We start from the raw sequence: 6,552 nt of genomic DNA, 5'->3' as shown, positions 1-6,552 counted from the left end.
CACACACATACACATACACTACTAAGTCTTTGTTTTTCAGGTAGGTACAACATTAATGACTAAATAGCATGCAAGCTATAACCTCTCCTGTCCCACTCTCTAAGTACCTTCTAGTGGGTGCTCCAAGTTAAAACACAGACACACAAACAAGTAAACAAACCCCACAGGTGTCAAGATCCCTAATTACAGTTGATGGATCTTCTAATAAATGGTCCAGGTGGTTGACTAGAAGTTCAGAAGGAAACCAGGGGACCCTGCATATTTGCTTTGCGTTTCTGCGGTGTCTGCCTTGCATGGATGGCACAACTTTGCTTACAGAATGCGAAGAATACCTGAAGCACTTACTGGAGAAGATCAAGGACTCCTGAGGGAAGTCCTCCACCTGACTAGACTACGTGCAGCCTCCCCTCCTGCTTGGTCAGGACCTGGGCCCTCTGCTGCTGCAGGCAAAGGAGACTGGCCGCAAGCCCACGCCTGGGGACCGAAGGCGCACACTGCGCTCTGTGATGATGACCAGGATGGAGGGAGCTGGCTCAGCGGTAAGCAGCTGCCTTGCCAACCCAAAGACACTTCTAATGGATGGTTTGAATCTACCAGCTAGCTGTTCTGTGGGAGGAAGATGGAGAATCTCTCATGCTATTAACTTCCTCTGGAAACCCACTAGAGGGTCAGCTACGAGTCAGTTCTGACTTGATGGTACAAAAACCTATTTAATGTATTGCATAGTAGATATCACCAGCTACTCCAGGGGGGAAAGACAGGCAATCTCTCCCAGGTTATTTACTGCCTCTGAGGACCCTCTGGAGGATCAGCTATAAGTCAGTTCTAACCTGACTGCAAATAACAATAGCGTAACAACAGATTTGTATTCATTCTGATGAAATGAAAGCCAATGTGCAATAAGGGGGTAATGAGAACAATGTGACCACTGTAAATGAAGGCACTGGAAGGCATGGAAGAATAAAGGGCACGTGGTAAGGGGTTATGCTGCCAACCAAAAGGCCAGCAGCTTGAATCCACCAGCTGTTTTGCAGGAGAAAGATGGGCAGTGGACTCTCAGGCCATTTACTGTGTCTGAAAGCCCACGGGAGGGCCAGCTGTGAGTCAGTTCTGACTTGATGGTGCATAACAGCGAGCTACAGTCTAGTTTCTTGGACCACCGTGGAGGTCTGGTGGCCTAGCAGTCAACAACAGGTTGCGTTGCCAACTCAGAAACAGGTGCCTGAACCCCCCTCCCCCCGCCCCCCAGCTGTGCTGGGTGGAAAAAGGGATCCGTTTCCTCCTGTGTCATTTACGGCTCCTGAAAAGACACTGGCGAGTCAGCTAGGAGTCGGTTCCAACTCAACAACACAAAACAACAGCAACTTTACATCCTATAGCATACATAGTTCTGCAACAACAGTAATAACAGGCCAAATTTTAAGGGTGGTTACTTAGGTATGTAGGTATACACAGGTATATCTGCACTGCTGTTATAGTGTCCCAGTGAGGTGGAACTGACCCATAGCTGACCCTCTCACAGGTTTGTAGAGAAATTAATCACTTGAGGAGGAGACTGCCCATCCTTCTGTGGAGCAGCTTGTGGATTTGAACTGAGGACCTTTTGGGTATCTGTTTGGGAAGGAAAATAGAAGTATGTATATGTGTACATAGCTATAGCTGTGGTGGACATTAGTAAGTACATATGTGCATACAGGGAGTATTGTTGTTGTTAAGTGTCATCGAGTCGTAGATGACTCATAGCGACCCTATGAGCAAATGACCTGACCACTTGAATAACTTTCATCGTTTCTCCAAGTTCATAGAGTTTCCGGAGGCAAGCTATTTCAGAAGTGGATGCCACTCCTGCTTCCAAGCTTCTTTTAATCAGGAGCTCCACCAAACACTGTCCACCATGGGTAACCATTATCACAGTTGACACATCAGTGTCACAGTGTTTAGCTTAACATCATAGTGACCACAAGTTACCTCTGTACAGCAAATGGACAGACCAGTGCTAGACCACCTAGAAGAATGTTTGGCCCAAAACAATTAAAACCAGGCCTGAGGGCCGCTGAGTACAATCACCCACCTTTGGCTTGGTAGCATCACTTTCTATCCACTAGGCCAACAGAGCTCTCTCTATGTGTATATATTCATTTAAATAAGAAAATGCATAAGGGATTGAGTTATGAAAACTTCCTAGACATATCCCAACACCTTGTCGGATTACATTACAGGGTTTAAAGACTGAGGAACCATATTCTCTGGGGATGTCTAATTAAATTGTCATAACAGAATCCATAAAGATAATGTTCTATCTGCATCGTGGTTTGATGAATAGCATCGGGGGTCTTAAAAGCTTGTGAAGAGCCTTTAGGAAACTACCATAGTCTCTTTTATTCTGGAGTAAACAAGAGTGAAGAAATCAAAGACTCAACGAAGCAATTAACCCATAGAACTAAAGGTCCGGTGAAGGCCTTCTCTAGACTTAGCCCAGGAGAACTTGATGGCACCTGGCTACCGCTGCAGATCACTCTGCTCAGTGTCACAATAAAAGGTCCCAGTTAGAATGGCAGGAAAACATGTGGAGCAAAACTTAAATTCATGAAAAAGAAAACAAAACAAAATAGATTTATGGCACTGACAGAGGCAAGCGAAATCCCTGACGTTATCACTGTATGTCACCCTGGAACTGAAGTCACTCCAGTGGTCACCTTTCAGCCAAATAAAAGACTCACTTGTGACATAAATAAATAGAGCAATCAACTGGAAGAGTCCAAGCTGACAATAATTGCTCAAACACAAATCTGAGAAGACTAGGAGAGGTGAGGGAATGGGTCAGGTGGGGACCAGGGAGGTGAGGTAGGAATGGGGAGGGCGGACACATTTTGAGAAGACAGTGCAGGTTGTGGAACAAGGTAGTATTAATTGTTGAATGGGAAGCCTAATTATCTGTGCAAATTTTCACTTAGAACATTAATTCATTTAAAAGGAAAAAAAAAACACCCTAAGAACTTGATGGGACAGTTGTCTTTGCTTGACATTTTTATTAAATGCAGTCAAAGAACTGATGTCTTTGAGTTACAGTTTTGGTGGGGAATATTGACTATACCATGGGTTCCCAGAAGAACAACACATTTGTTCCAGAGGCAGTACGTCAAGAATCCTCCATAGAGTCAAGGACAGCGAGGTTCCAGCCTTCTATGCATGTTAGACCTAAGAGAGGCCAGTCCTTGGCAAAGGAGAGCAGGCAGCATGCGTGGTGAAGAAGGCCAGCAAGGAAGTGGGGTCTTCGATGGGGGAGATTAACACAGTGACTGTAACAACGGGCTCAGACAGCTCTGATTGTGAGACTGGTGCAGGACCAGGGAGTGTTTCAACGTGTCGTACAAAGGATCGCTGTGAATCATAACCAGCCCTGTCACCCCTCACAACAACGACAGCCGGTTAGTTCTGACTGAAATGAGGTGATTTCATTCCTGGACATTTTCTCCAGACGCTCTTTGTCCCGTTGCCCGGTTTGACACAGGACACTTTGTATTTAGCTTTTTCTGAGATCTGGAGGCCTAATTAGTTGCCCAAATCACTCTGACACTGGCAGGGCCTGGCCTCCCACTAATACTGCACTTTTCCCAGTCTGTCATTTGAGGTTCTGTTGCAGCTCTGCTGACGCTTTCCGGGACTTACCCCCTTGTGACACCTTTATAGCACAGCAATTTCACTTTGCCCATAACCTTGAAAAAAGGTGCACTTGGGTTCCTGTTATAATGTAACAAATGAAGGCTTGATTCTTCCAAATCACATCAAATGCACGAGTTTTTTAACTCCGGGTAGATTCGCATTTCCATTATAAAAATGCTAAGTATTATGGGCTTCATTTTCCCCTAAATTGATGTAGTTGTGCTACATCCTTGGAATGCTAAGGGTTGCTCACTTCCTCTACTCTGCAGCGAAGACCACCCATTCTTAAAGGGATTTCATATGGGAAAAGATTTTCAAAAGGAGACAGGGAGAATAGGGGAGGGGTTTAGGATAAGATTAGTCAGATGACTTTTGATACAAAACCTAAAGCATAGAGAGAACTTAGACACTAAAGATAAACAAATATTATTTTGGTATTACTATTTTTTTAAAGCAACGCTAATGTAAAAACTGTGTGATGTATCACAGTTTTAAAGGAAGAATTGGTATTGGTACAAGTCCCATGGGGTGGAGCATACTTCACATCTAAAGGTGCCTCCCTTTGGTATCATCTGGAGGCAAAAGGAAGCATCAGGAATGCCAATACTTTCTTTAAAATTGTGGGTTTTGTGCACCAGATACATCCTTAGTGTTTTGCCTATGAAGGCATTTAGGTTGGAGGTGGAGGCAACCAGTGTGTTTGCAGAGGGAATAGGGGCGTCAATTCATCCAACCAAGTGGTTGCATAGGGATCCATTCAGAGCTTCACTTGTGCCTTCAACTCACCAGCTGCCCATGACCATGGTGACTCTACGGGGCTCAGTGTGGGATCGAGCTCCATAGTGTTTTCACTGGCTTTTTCAGAAGAAGATTGCCAGGTCTTTCTTGTGAGGCACTTGTGAGCGAACAGGAACCGCCAACCTTCTTATTAGCAGCCAGTTGTATTAGCCATTTGTAGCACCCAGGAACTCGGTGGCTTCAGTAACGTGAGCAACTCTTCTCTCCCGCCAGCCAATGAATAAAGCGTGCTGGAGTGAGCTGTTATGGGAAATCCACACGCTGTTTCTTCTCTCCATCTCTATTCTCAACGGATTCTCATAGGATAAACATCTCACCTACTGAGACTAAAAGACACAGAATTCACTTTTTTAACATTGTCTAAAACCAGAAAGCCAGTAGCTTCATCTGGTGCCAGGAAAACGGCAATCTCTGCCCACCTGGGAAGAAAAGTGGCTGGACCGGAATTGCTGAGCTATGGGAGGTCAGTTTCCAACATGGGACCTCCCCAAGGGATTTTCAAAGGTGGTTTTTACTGAAGTTGATTCTTGTTTTATGTGCTGATGTTAAAACTTGACTTTGGATAGCAGAAACATTCATTGAAATGACTTATAAACTAAAACATCAAGTTCTTCACAATTTCCTTCTCAATGTTTAAAGAAAATGCTGGAACCAGTGCCAAGCACCATTCACTGATGTTAAGCGTCATATGGCATTTGCAGAAATGGATCACTCATGCATAGTCTCTTATGATCAATCAATCGTCATTCCATGTCCCTTCCACCCCTTCCAGAATAGCAGTGTATTTGAAATGCTGTTCCATGAGGATTCATTGTTAAATAATAGAAAAGCATTGATCATGAAATTGATCATGAAATCAAACTACCAGACCCAAGACATTTTCTTCATCTTAACAAAGAGTGTCTTGTCCATAACCATTCCGCTGGTTCATTTAGATACTTGGAGAGTCCTAGTTCCTTTGAAAATAAGGGATTTTATTTTCTTTTTTAAACAGATTTAATTTATAACCAAAATATGATCACTTTAGTCGTCTTCTTTTTCCATATTAACTTATATTAGGCGAAGGGGCACTTTATTACTGTCTACAGATATGAGAGAGTATCTTTCCTCTGACGACTGCAACAATGTGATTGGTCCTCAGGGATTAACACCTTTATAAATCACAAAAGTATATCTGTGCTTATGAAGGTAGTGTTTGTCACTGGGCCAGAAATGTGAATAGAGTCTGCAATTCTCCTTGGCTCAGAGACATTTTTATGAATGTCCATCAGACACTTAATTGAAATCCATCTGTGTGCCAGACTTGTCATGGGAACCAAGAGCCACGACTGACAGAACCACAGCCCTCGCGGGACCTTCAGCCAAGACAGAGAAACAGCTATAACAGAAGCAATTTAAATACAAAGTGTTGGATGCATATTAAGGAGGCTCTGGGTGGTAAGGGGTTAAACACACAGCTACTAATGAAAAAGTGAGCCCTTTGAACACATTTATCAGCAAATTTGCATGAAAGGCCAGCTAATTTGCTTCCAAAATGTCACAGCCATGAAAACCCAGGGAGTTCAGCTGTCATCGACAGCACAGCTGATTACCACGGATCAGCACCGACTCGGCACAATCACAACGAGTTTACTGCTATATTCTGTTGTCGGGTGGAATCAAATTCATTCCAACTCACAGCACATCCATGTGACACAATAGAACTGCCCGTAGATGCTCTTGTCTGTGATCTTTATAGAAAGAGCTCACCAGATCGCTCTCTTCTGGAGTCATAAGACAGGCTCAAACCACTAACCTTTTAGGTAGCAGCCAAGGACTGCAGCACTAGAAGCCTTCCTGCTGGCACTTACGACTTAAGTTATTTAGAGCAACAAGTCTGTGGTCCTTAGGGAGCTCTTTCCACTGTGCGGTACTTGTTGTGGACCATGAGGTTGGACCCCATAGCTGACCCTCCTCTGGGTTTTCTCATGTGGGAGGAGATTGCTCATCTTTTGCCCACAGAGCAGCTGGTGGATTAGAACTGCAAACCTGTGGGTTATCAGTACAATCCCTTACTACTAAGGCCCCTAATCCTCTCAACACTCTTTTTTT

Source organism: Elephantulus edwardii, unplaced genomic scaffold (assembly GCF_000299155.1).
Source record: "Elephantulus edwardii isolate Elephantulus edwardi_28Jun2011 unplaced genomic scaffold, EleEdw1.0 scaffold00015, whole genome shotgun sequence".
NCBI lineage: Eukaryota > Metazoa > Chordata > Mammalia > Macroscelidea > Macroscelididae > Elephantulus > Elephantulus edwardii.
Note: the sequence above shows the minus strand (reverse complement) of the source record.